This window comes from Pogonomyrmex barbatus, unplaced genomic scaffold (genome assembly GCF_055798465.1).
Source record: "Pogonomyrmex barbatus isolate J1 unplaced genomic scaffold, ASM5579846v1 scaffold4, whole genome shotgun sequence".
NCBI lineage: Eukaryota > Metazoa > Arthropoda > Insecta > Hymenoptera > Formicidae > Pogonomyrmex > Pogonomyrmex barbatus.
In genome coordinates, this window is record NW_028297138.1 from 4,006,341 (window position 1) to 4,019,723 (window position 13,383).

A 13,383-nucleotide genomic window follows, 5' to 3' on the forward strand; every position below is an offset into this window, starting at 1 on the left:
TTCTTTAAAAAAAAATTTGAATTTTGAATGAAGGATCTTCCTATTTTGACTCAAATAATAGCCTTAATTCTTTAAAAAAGAAAACTTTGTTTCCACATTGCCAACTCAAATGACTGTAATAATGTATAAAATTTGTATAAAAGATTTGATATCAATAATTGGCGCCAAGTTATAGTTCTATAAACATTGAGCTACAAGTCCATCTTAGTCAAAATATATATTTCAATTGTATAAAAGATTTGATATATCACTATTTAAAAAAAAAATAAAACCCAAATAATAGTATCTTTAATTTAAAAATAATAAAAACCAAATTATATGTATATCTTTCTATTCATTCATTCAAGACTTCTTTTTCTAACCCAAGTAGTAATAATTATTTAGCTCTAAAATATTATTATATCACAAAATTGCTTTACTGAACCTACATTTTTATCACAAAGAATTAAAAAGTAATAGTACAAAATAAATGATAATGAAAATTTTATTTAATAAAAAAAATTTTTATGATTTTTATTTCAAATTTTTATTTAAAAACATTTGACGCTGCTCAGACCAAATAAGAAAAATAAAAGAGTTATGGAAAGATTATGAGAAAGTTGTGGAATGGTTAGAGATGTAAGATAAAGTTGAGGAAGAGTTGCGGAAGAGATGCAAAGATATGCAAAAAATTGTGGAAGTATTGCGGAATGGTTGCGGAATAGTTACAGAGATATGCGGAGGGAGCGAAGATATGCAAAAAGACTGTGAAGGAGTCGCGGAATGATTACGAAGATATGCGGAAATTGTGAGAAAGTTGCGAAAGAGTTTTGAAAAGATTATGAGAGATTATGAGAGTTGTGGAATGATTACGGAGCTGTGCGAAAAAGTTGCGGAAAAGTTGCGAAATAATTGCGAAATGGTTGCGGAAAGATTGCGGAAGAGTTGCGGAAAAGATGCAAAAATGTTGCGGAATGGTTGCGGAAAGCTTGGAGGACAGTGATGAGATACGGAGTAGAGATATGGAAAGAGATGGGAAGAAAACGAGACCGTAAAAAAGTACATGAGATTTTTAAAATGGATTTTGGGAGTAGAGAGGAGAATTTCAGAATGCTTCGTGAAGGCAGAAGTGCAAAGAGACCTGATAAAAAGTGTAAAGAAACCTGATGGAGCAGGTAGAAAGGCATGGGGATTTGAATAAAGGCTGGATGAAGGAAAAGGAAGTACACTGACGAGGATGTGTTTAAGGGAAATGAGAGATAATGTAAGAAAAGGAAGAAAGTTGTCGAAATGGGAGAAAGAGAAAGAAAGTTTTTCACGGATAGGGGGTGGAAGTGCAAGATTGGGAGAGACTGAGGGTGGAAGAAAGGTTGAGTTTTGAGGAATTAACAGAAAGATATAAAGTAAAACTGAAGGATGAAAGATGAGAGAGAATAAGAAAGGCAAAATACAATAAATAATATGGATAAGTGAAGGGAGAAGGGATATCGAACTATTTAGAAAAAGGCTGGGGAGAAAACAGATTGAAGAGAATAGCGAGGTTCAGGGTAGGGAATGAAATCGGCGAGAGAACAAAGGGGAGAGAGAGAGAGAGAGAGAGAGAGAGAGAGAGGGAGGGAGAAAGAGAAAGAGAGAGAGAGAGAGAGATAGATTAAGCGTGCGAGTAAATATAAGTTTAGTTTAAGTCAGTGTAAGTTAGGCTAAGACGTAGCATAAGATATAACATGTAAATAATCCCATATTGTAACCCCAAGAGGAACAATAAAGATAACAATAAAAAAAAAAATTAAAAAAGCTGCCATACCTAACAATCTTAGTTACACGTAACACAAAATTAGATAAATATCTTTGTATTTTCATTGAAGAATCTTCCTAGAAGAATCTTTTAGTGATAATAACTTTAATACACACACACACACACACACACACACACACACACACACACACACACACACACACACACACACACACACACACACACACACACACACACAATATATATATGTACTATATATATATATCCGATTTTTTAATCAATCAATGATTTGTATTTTTGTATTCCTATTGAAATCTTATTCTAAAACCAAAGTGAAAGTAGCTTTAATTTTTTTTAAAAAAATAATGATATAAATTTAACCTAATTTAACTGATGTGTATCTAATACAAGTGCTGGTAACTTTCATTCTATCTCAATTATAATATTCTGACATATCTTTCTATAAAAAATCTTTAAATATAATATATTTGTATAATATATTTGAATTGAATGAAAGATTTAATTACAAAAAATTAAAGAGATAATAGTACAAAATGAAAAAATTTAATTTAAATAAAAAAATGTTTGAGAATGAGCGTGGCATAGTAGCGCATTGGTCTAGTACGCTAGAGATCTCGGATTTGAATCCCAGTAGGATCAAAATATTTTTATAAAATATATATAAAAATATTTTCATGTCTCCTCTCGACAGTCTGGCAAATCACGAAAGCATTCTTGCTCCCAGAACCTCCTAAAAAATTTGCTGTTCGGAATCGGCGTTAAAAAGTAGGTCCCATATGCCTGTACATCACCTACATGAGCACAACAGGCATATACGAGTAAGGTAAAACAGGCCTATATGAAAGGCCTAAAGACCTATATGAAAGTAAAAAAAAATTTTATGTATTTGTAAAAAAACTTGTATGACTAGTAGTCAGCGCCTTTCACGGCGGAAATTGCAACCGTACAAAGACGACAACAATAATATTTCTTAAAGTAAAAATTTATGAATCGGTAATACTATGCGTCATAATATGTTTGTTCAGGACACGTACAAAAAATAACAACACTTATGTTATGCAAATCAAATCCAAGCTATCAACTGAATCTACTTAAAATCTGAGCACGATACAACCGTTAATAAGATCTGAAAATGTCGGGTGTTCGCTATTCATTGACTTGCGTAAAATCTCACAGTAGTGTTGTGATTGTGGACTTGACACCCGAGACACTACCGTGTCTTTTGATCTGTACTAGAGATTTTTCTATTGAATATTATTTGTTTTATAAATGATTGAAAAATATATAAAATATATAACTAAATATATTATTCTTGTCTTGCTGACATAATAATTAAATAATAATTATATATTAATGAAGTGATTCTCGGTATTAGATATGACGTGGTGAATGGACAAATGAGAATCAGCACTGTTTACGGTGCGCAATTTACATTCTTTATTGCAATTTGAAATTATAAAACATACATTTTGATTCTAATGTGAGTCATCTTCAGTGATAAAAGACAAAGATAAAATACTGCGTTCCTCCGATGTACTCACTGACGTTAAATTTGCTAATCAGATTTAATTAATTATTAACCGCACAACTATGTCATCCTTAAAAAGACAAGACAGTCTTTAAGGGGTCAATTATCGGATGAACATAGTTCACATTAAAACTTTTGTCTCTTTAAGGATGACATGGTTGTGCGGTTAATAATTAATAATAATTCTGGTTACAAATTTAACGTCAGTGAGCACATCGGATGAACGCAGTATTTTGTCTTTGTCTTTTATATACTGAAGAAGATGACTCAAACTAGAGTCGAAACGTATGTTTTATAATTTTAAAATGTAATAAAGAATGTCAATTGCGCATCGTAAACAGCGCTGATTTTTATTTGCCCATTCACCACGTCATAATAATTATATATCTTATATATTCTTTTATTTATCATAAATATATCTTTTTTTATTATGTTATTATAAATGTAATTTTTTACATCTTTCTACATTTCTTATATCAATATCTTCTAAAATTATAATATCATGCACATGTTCTTTTATTTTATATAACTTGGAACTTGAATATTTTATATATTTTATAACTTATTTTATATTACTTTGTAATATCAGTTTTTAAAAATATTTTACATAAGTATTACTCGTTAGTTTTATTTAACACGGACTCAACTTTGATAAGTTCTTGTTCTATTTAAGTACGTAATTGTTAATATTTACAATTTTTATTTAAAAATATTTAAGTTAGAGCTTTATGATTATTAGTTTTTTCAGTGTTTTTATCGTTATTCATCATTTTTATCATCATTAATATTTTTTATTTAATTTTATTTAACCAAGAGTGACTTTGTGATATTAGTTCTTTCTTTAGATATATAGATTTTATATTTTTTATGATAAATGTAAAATAATATCGTATTGCGTAATAGTTTTTCACTGATTAAAATAATATTATTTTTCTTAACAATTTTTTATATTAACACATAAATTTGGCTAATTTTAATAATTTTAACTATACGATATTATACTATTTATAAATTCAAGATTATCTTTGATTGTGAAAACCGCAAAGCAAATATAAAGCATAATATCACAATAACTCTTATATCATTAGCTCCAATGTTACGTAAGTGTGATATTATTTGAATAAGATATTATAAATATACTAACACGGGTGCTAAATATAACTTATAATATCACGTTTTATATTTTGTAACTTTTCGACCGTTATATAAAACGTTTGATAATTAATGATATATCACTGATGTGCAAAGCGAGTTAAAGTAAGAAAAGTTTTCTACTTTTGTAAGTTTTAAAATAATTATAAGAAATAAATTAAAGATTACCGAATAAGTGCATATCCTCCCAATCCATCTGCAAGCGCATAGTGAGATATGGGCGCTTAATGTTACGCGATTGCTAGAATCGCGATGAGATATGTAAAGATGTGATCAAATGATAGAGCACTTTTACAGTGCAAAAATACATTTTGTAAAATATTCATGATTTTTAAGTAATATATTTGAAGGATTATAAACAGGATATCAGTGTATCCATATAGTCAAGTGTATCCGAAATTTCAAGAAATACGCAAATATTTAAAAATTATTTCGGGTTTCTAGCACATTGACATCACTATTTAAAATTTGTTTTGTCGAAAAATCGTCTTTCTATATTTTTCTTATACTTTTTTTATATATACTTTTTAACAAATAAATCATACAGTTACATAAAAAATTTTTTTATATATCTTATTCATTGTTGTTTCTTCTAAGGTTTTATATTGAATAAATATATTTTTTTTGTAACAAAACACTATGTTTTTAAAATAAAATCAATTTCTTAAATCTATTTAATTTTTCAAATTTTTTAAATTATCTAAATTTTTGGAGGGATATTTAAATCTCGGGGAGAAATAGTGAGAGATTTACATTATTATTTTTATTTCTTTTTCCCATTGTGCAATATACATTATGCAATATAATTTACATTATGTAGTATCAAAAGCTACATTTTTATAAATATATTAAGTAATAAATATTTCATAATTGTGAATCTAGAATTAATTCAATAACACACTTTGATGAATGTCATTAAATTTCCTATTTAAAATATTGATTATTAATAAAGTTATCGAACAAAATGTAAGGATGGGACTGTAATATTATCTTTCTATTATTAGAAAATTTATTAGAAAGAAATATATCATTTTTAAATGTAGCCTTTTAAATCTGTAACGCATTTGGTGCAGTGTTCCATAAGTTTATTTTTATTTTCTCTGAAAGAAAGTTGATCTCTCAGTCATTATTTTCATATTATGATAAGTAGCAAATTAATGACCTCTTAAGAGCAAATAATTCCATTCCGAAAGTCAGAAAATAATTTTATAAAAATTGCATTATGTTTATAAAAACAAAATTTTCTTTAAAACAATTTCAAATACAAATATATATAAAAGATATATATAAAAGAATATCTTTACAATTAATATCTAATTAAATTCATTATATAGAATTAGAATTTATTACTTAATTATCCTATAATAAATTATCAAATCTTTTTCAAGCTTTTAAAACTAATGCAATAGCTAATTAAAGATTTCATGATTAGGCTACTTTCTCTCTTGCAGGGGATGTCACTGATGACGATGTCGTCGCAACGTCATCCTGTCTTTCAAACTGCAAACCGAATCTCTAGATTGAGTTCTCGGTGAACACACGTGCGAGCGAAACTAATCCGCGACTTCTTCCTCTCTCTCCCTTTTCACCCGCCACCTTATTCCTTCTCGATGTCGGAAACTCCGTCGAGACTAAGTCTTAAGCCTGGTTCTCATGTATAACGCGTAGCGATCCCAAAATTAGCTCAGAAACGAGAGGTTTCTACTGATAGTACGTATTATTGGATTCGTGGATATTTAGATTCCTGGCTTCTGGTTTTCTTAAATTCTTAGATTCTTAGATTCTTCTTCTAAAATACAATGTAATTTGATGATTAAATAATGAGAAAATAATGAATTTTTTTATTTACTCCTTGTTCTTATATCCAAGATTCAAAATCGAAAATGCAATCAGAGACAGACATTTGAGGGATGAGATGTACGCAAAAATATAAGCGGCAAACTGAATTAATGCGAAACGTATGTGAACAAGACGTAATCAGTCGCAACGTGCACATGAAAGGCTGACTTAAGCCTTCGTTATTGCACATGTACGCGTCCGTGAAATTGCATTAGTGATCGCGTGCACATTGAGAATGAAAACGAGCGAGATTGTATATAGTCTCCATAGCATAATTCGTTAATCAAATACGAATAATTTAACGATCTTTGAATTCTAAATTATTTAATAAATCAATAACTAATTGATAATTGATAATGCTCAATACAATTAATATTAAAAAAATTTATATTAAAGGATAGTATTTTTATATATTTAATATAATAAATTATAAATTTATAACTTTACGATAACTTTTAATAACTTCATAATGTATAATAATGTATGCATGTTATTAATGTATTAATAATAATAACAACTTATATTTTTTATAAAATTGTAATTTCTCTTTTTTTCAATTGCATTAAATCTTCAAATTTACGTAAATGTTATAGTTAGCGATATATTTTTAAATAGCTATATTTTTTAAAAACCAATAAAATTTTGTACAGTTTCTTGTCTAATAATGTTATTTTATGTAATTTTATGGATAACCTAGTTCATATTGAGAGATTCTGAAGTGACGTTCGTCCATCCACTGCTACGATGCATAATGCATACGATGCATTTTCTCACATGATCTCGCATCAGAGAAGGGAGGACATATCATCGCCACGCCACTGGAGAGAATATCCTGTGAGAGGATATCAATGGCAAATCACGGATTCAGAGATGTCATTTCCACAATTTGCAGATTCTGTCCTCGTACCATAATCTCTCTCAAAATTTCCCGATACAATTTATTTTTCAAAGATAGTAAAATTTATCTTAAACATAAATTTTATAAAATCGTAATGAATTTAATTGATCTCTAAATAAATATATAATTAATTGAAATGTCTATAAACTAATTACATTAGAAATTTATTTAACATTATTACATTAAATATATAATAACATATTTACTGCATAAAACAATCATATATAATAATTATTGTATAATTCTATAATTAAGTTATACTTAATTATACTCTAAAAAATATGAAGCTAAATTATTTATTTCCTAATTTTAAAGCCATTTTTCTAAAAAAAAACATGAAAAAGTTTTATATTTTCATGAATCCCTTTGTTCTATTTTCAATTTTAAACTAATATAAAGATGTACTCACAAAAAACATATATTTTTTTAAAATAATACTACTTATAATAAAAAATTTATATAATACAAAATTATAATAAAATTATAATAAAATTATTTTATAACGTATTTGTAAGTAAATAAAATTTTGTTTTTGTCTATTTGTATACAATGAGTGATCAATGGTACTAAGAACAGTTTTTAAATATAATGTTTATACAACTTTTTCATTTTAATTATATCGATTAATTATTTTTTACATGATTATCTTATAATATTTTTCTAGATCACAAAGTCTTATCTACTCTAAAATGCAAATTATGAGAGAGTATTCAGTCAATCGCAATTAACATTGGCCAACTTTACATTTTAATTTTCTTGTATCATGATTTGTGTTATTATCAATGGATCATAACGCATTATGATCGTATGCACACCGTTCATAAACTATAAAAAATTCTTAATTTAATGATTAATAATTACGTTAATGATGATAATAACAATATGTAAGCTAAAATTCGACATGAAAAATACAATAATATTAAATTATGGGAAAGAAATTTGGTAGATGTAAAAGCAAAAAATAAAAAAATAAAGAAATCAAAAATGTCATATCTTACTTTGAAGTGTATAAATAAAATTATTAATAAAATATATAAATTTAAAGAAAAAATTTATTAATATTATTGTTATTATCAATATTATCATTATTATTAGGCATGAAAGATCATACAAGCTAATGAATTTAAGTAAATTAATAATAATGATAATAAATACATTTTAATAACAATGACAACAAAAGATTTTATTTTCATAAAAACTGTGCATAATGTTACTGATAATGTATGATACATGAGTATGTAATACATTTGAAAACAAACAAAGTTACAGACCTTTTCCATATAGGTGCAGATGCAGTTACATACATGAATCGATAGCGAAAGTACGATATGCAAATATAAAAGGAAAGCTAGCAATTTCTAGAGAATTCGGTGATCATAATTCGGTAGTCGCACGGATAAACAGATAAATGATAGAAGAGCGTTATTATATTATGCATTTTAATTGTTTTTATAAACATACTTTAATACTCTGAATTTTTTTTTCTCCTACTCAATTTAAATATATTTGTATATGGAAATAATAAAAATAGGCCAATAATAAGCAATAAATGAAAAGATCTAATAAACCAAATAAAGTAATCTTTTTCTTTACACATATACACATTCGTTCATTTAAATAATAATATTATCATTACTTTTTCATCTTCCATTTAATCTCTTTTTCTAATTTTTTATTATAATTTTATTTAAAATTTTTAACAATTTAGTTATATAACTTTTATTATTATTATACAAAAGCATGTTACAATTTTTGTTTGTTTAAAATATTTATAAATTTTTAAGATATTATGAGGATTTTGTATAAATTATTGTTTTAATTTTTTTCTTATAAATTTTTTTTAAATCGAATAATGTTATAAACATGTTATTTATAATATCAACCTTTTTTAAGAAAATATAAATAAAAACAATAAATTTGTTTAATATGTCATTATTTGTTTAATATATTATTAATAATCACTCAATATAATATAAAAATATTTTATTGATATTGAAATGAATTTGAAACAAAATAGTACAATATTTAATTTTTATGTTACTCTGCTTGTGATAAAAGCAAGAATCTGCTTATGATAAAAATTCAATTAAATGAAATAGAGCAACGAGAACGACGCTACGTTATTGTTACGCAAAACAATAACTTATTCCCCTGGCGACGGGGTCACAGCCTCGTATACTCTCTCTGATAGCGCGTACTATGATTGTTACACGACAACGTTTACACGTTGTAACCCTAAGGGAAATGCATGCTAACATTTCCCTTGCAACACTTCGTGTTGCGACATGGTCGATATTATAAACGAAATTTATCCTAAAGATAATTGCCACACTTTTTATTAAAGACAGTTTTATAAGAATTTCGCTTTCGTATTGAAAATCTTTTAGAATAATTTTTAACAACATATTCAAAATTTTTAACAAAATATTCAAAAATGTAATATAGTAATATATTTTTCGAAACAAGAAATCAGTTCAATAATTTTATTTCTATCAAACATAATAAATTTAACAAATAAATTCATGAAAATTAAAAATATATTTATTATTTCTTATTTTAATTTTTAAATTTCGTATAATAATTTCTCTTTTTTTGACACATGTCAGTTTATATATCTATATAACACTATCTATGACAGAATATTGAGATTTTTTCAGATAAAAATATTAATATAAAAATGCCGAGAATATAATAGTTTTTAAATTAATATTCTTGCTACACTTATTACTAACTATAACTATTTTAAATTATGATATCAGAAATAAATAAATAATGAAAAATCTTACAAAAATATTATAAGTTTAATATTTTTTTTCTAGAGTTTTTATCATATACTTTCTTATTTCTAATGTCATAATTAAGTCATAATAATGTCAGGTTAACTACAATGAATCAACACTAGGAACCTTAATAAAAATATTTAAAGTTAGCTTATTAAATTATTTTAAATTTGAATACTCAGCACATTGTAAAATGTAAAATTATCATTTATAATACATTTTATATGAAAGCTTTGGTAATTGTATCATGTGACGAAGTAAAATTATTAATACAAACTGAGTATTTTTTATACATCACTTATAAAAGAAGATGTTAAATCAATACTCAAATGTAAATTATTATTATTGTTACATGATACTGCTTGGTTTTTTCGTTGCGCTTCGTGAATATTACTTTATAAATAACTATTATCGCGAAGATTCTGTATTTTGACAATTGTGCATATTATATCAATTAAAGAATTAATAATGTAATAGTATATATATATTACATAATTTCTGTTTTTTCTGTTTAAAAAAAATAAATAGTGTAGTATAGTGTCTGTAGTGTCTGTAGTATTTATATTAGTATCTATAATATTATTTAAAGTAATAGTGTCTGTAGTATCTAACATTATTTAAAAAAAAAAGTTAAGTGTTAATAACTTAATTTTAAAGCATTTATCAATAATAATTTAATCCGCACATAAAAACTGATTGGTGCCAAAAAAAGTTGATCTGAGTTAGAGATTATTCTCGAAAAAATTTTGTTGTTCCTTTGGGCTAATTAAAAACGCGGATTTGACAGCATTGCAGCGCTGTTACAAGATGCACAAGATAAACAAGTAAAGATAGAAATTATAGATGAGTTGACAGGGTAAACAGGCGACATAGCGCGAAAGCCGAGAAAATGGTTTTTCCTCGTGAGAGAAATACGGCTCTGTATTTTCCAGAGCGGAACGATCCGGTCTATGGTTTCTCTTTCCTCATTTCTTTCCCTCCCTTCCTTTTCTATCTTCTTCAATATAATCTAATTCCTTTATTCTGATACATTTATATGCATGCACAGAACGTACATGCACAAGCACGCACGTGCGCGCGCGCGCATACACGCGCGCGCGCACGCACACACACACACACACACACACACACACACACACACACGAGATGCTATATTGCAAAATCAGAATTAAAAAAATTATATAGTTACAGGTCCTTCAGAAGTATGGAAACATCAAATAACTCGTTAGGAATGCATTTTAGAAAAAAAATGTTACAGAGGAAGTTGTAGGGTTTCAAAAAATCTATGTACTGATCTTATCAATTTGACTTTGGATGACGTTGTCAAGATTAACTTTGTTTTTAAAATGGCAACCCTTTTTTATTACATACTCTTGTAACTTTCTTCAATAATAATAAAATACTTTTTTAACAAATACTTATGAGATTTGAATATAAGGCAATGTATCTTTTTTGAAAAACAACTATATATTTTCATACATCAATTGAATTATCTCATCTCATTCTGTGCATAAAAGTGTTAAGATTTTGTTGCCAAAAAATAAATAGTTTACAAGATATTTTATATTTTATGTCAAATTGCATATTCAAACTTCGTAACTCAGGAAGTACTTGCTAAAAAAATACTTTATTACACTGTTTTGAAAAGCTCTCGAAATAAGCTACAAGAATATGTAATTAAAAATGGAAGTTCCCATTTAAAAAAACAAAGTTGATCTTTATATGACCTTGGCTATGCCATCCAAAATCAAACTGATTAGTAAATAAACTTTACAACTTCCCCTGTAACACTTTTTTTCCAAAATGCATCCCTGACGAGTTATTTTACCGTTTTCATGGTTTTGAAGGATCCTGTATGTGCGCGCTTTGTGTGTATACAAAATGTTCCAAATTTCAAATAAAATAAATGAAATTATAATATTTATATAATACAATTCTTTTAGTCACTGTGTAAAACTGTAAAAGTAAGATTATCAAGAAATCAATAATTTAGAAATACTTTATACTCTAATTTGATATATTATATAACATATAAATGAAATATGCACTGAAAAAAAGTCTGGTAATATTAACCAAGGCCAAATGATAGTTATTAAACACTTTGATGAAATAGTTTCAATTAAACGTTTAGTAAATAAAACTAAAAGATTTGATGGCTATTATCAACTAATTATTATCATTGTAAATAAGATTTGCTAATTGTTAACAAGGCTTGGTGATTATTATTAAAATATATAATTAATTGGCAAATATAGCTACATTACTCAATAATAAATAAAAAATGAGAGTTCCCATTTTTTATTTATAAGTCGAATAATGAAGTAAGTGTTGAAATAAATATCTTATAGTATATATATTAAACAATTTGTTTTTCGCAATTTTCTGATTTAATAAATATTACCAAATAATTTGATTTAGATTACTAAATGATTTAGCAAGAACTTCCAAATTATTTCAATCAAAAACTTTTATCAAGAATTTGTATTTAGTAATTATAACCATAATTATGTCGAACAAACTGTTGTTTATCTTCAAAAAATAATTATACATTTATAGTTCTATAAAGATAATATATATTAGCCATTATACATACATAGCAATCTATTATAAATTATTATGTTATTAATTGCTACCAATTTGATTAATTGAAAAATAGCAATTAATAAATTATAAGATAAGCTTATTAACTTAAGGTAGATTTATAAGCTAAATTATAAGCTAAAAGATTATAAATTACAAGATAGACATACAATAAAATATCATATGTATTTAATCAAATATCGAATACAGAAACAAAAGATTTTTCATCATCTGATACATGATAATTACACGTCATTATATTTAATGTAGAAATTTTTATCGAACTTACTTCTAATGAATTATTTTCACGTGGTAAAAAAATTTTGTATGCCATGAAATGCATGTCAAAGCCTAAAGTAATGCATTTTTTGTAACAAACAAAAATATCTTTATTTTCATTTAACAGAATATAAGTCATTAATTCGAATGATAAATTGTTTTTATCTGGATGTGTGATAATTAGAAAATTAGATTTAAATAAAATATTATTGACTCATATCTAAGAAACTTCGGTCAAGCATTCATTACTTATCTAAAAAATGTTAATCAATTCAATAGATGCTGTTCCTATATTCTTTTCTACTTGTGAGAAAAGAAATATGAAGATCTTTTTTAATTAATAATCTATAATAATAATTTAGTTGTAATTTTGTCGCAAGTAAAATGATAATTCTTCGAGAAATCACAATAGACATATAAATTTTTGATAATTTATAAAAGCCTTCATATCGAATAGAAGACAAATTTCTTAATAAATATAGCTCTTTTTCAATTTCATCAATGAGCATTAAAGTGAAACTACTTGGAGAATTTCGAAAATCAGAACATATGTTATGCCTCTGAAAAACAA

The 13,383-nt window shown here is 26.0% G+C and overlaps 1 protein-coding gene and 1 long non-coding RNA gene across 12 annotated transcripts in view; both read right to left on the reverse strand.

Annotated features, from left to right (window-relative positions):
• LOC105423461 (extracellular serine/threonine protein CG31145) overlaps positions 1-13,383 on the reverse strand; it is a 450,620-nt gene that overhangs the window by 334,734 nt on the left and 102,503 nt on the right. The window lies entirely within an intron of this gene.
• LOC148935691 (uncharacterized) lies at positions 5,142-6,399 on the reverse strand. Its single transcript, XR_016140121.1, has 2 exons — positions 5,874-6,399; positions 5,142-5,536 (listed from the first exon to the last, which is right to left on the reverse strand). It is a non-coding gene; the product is annotated as an uncharacterized LOC148935691 (long non-coding RNA).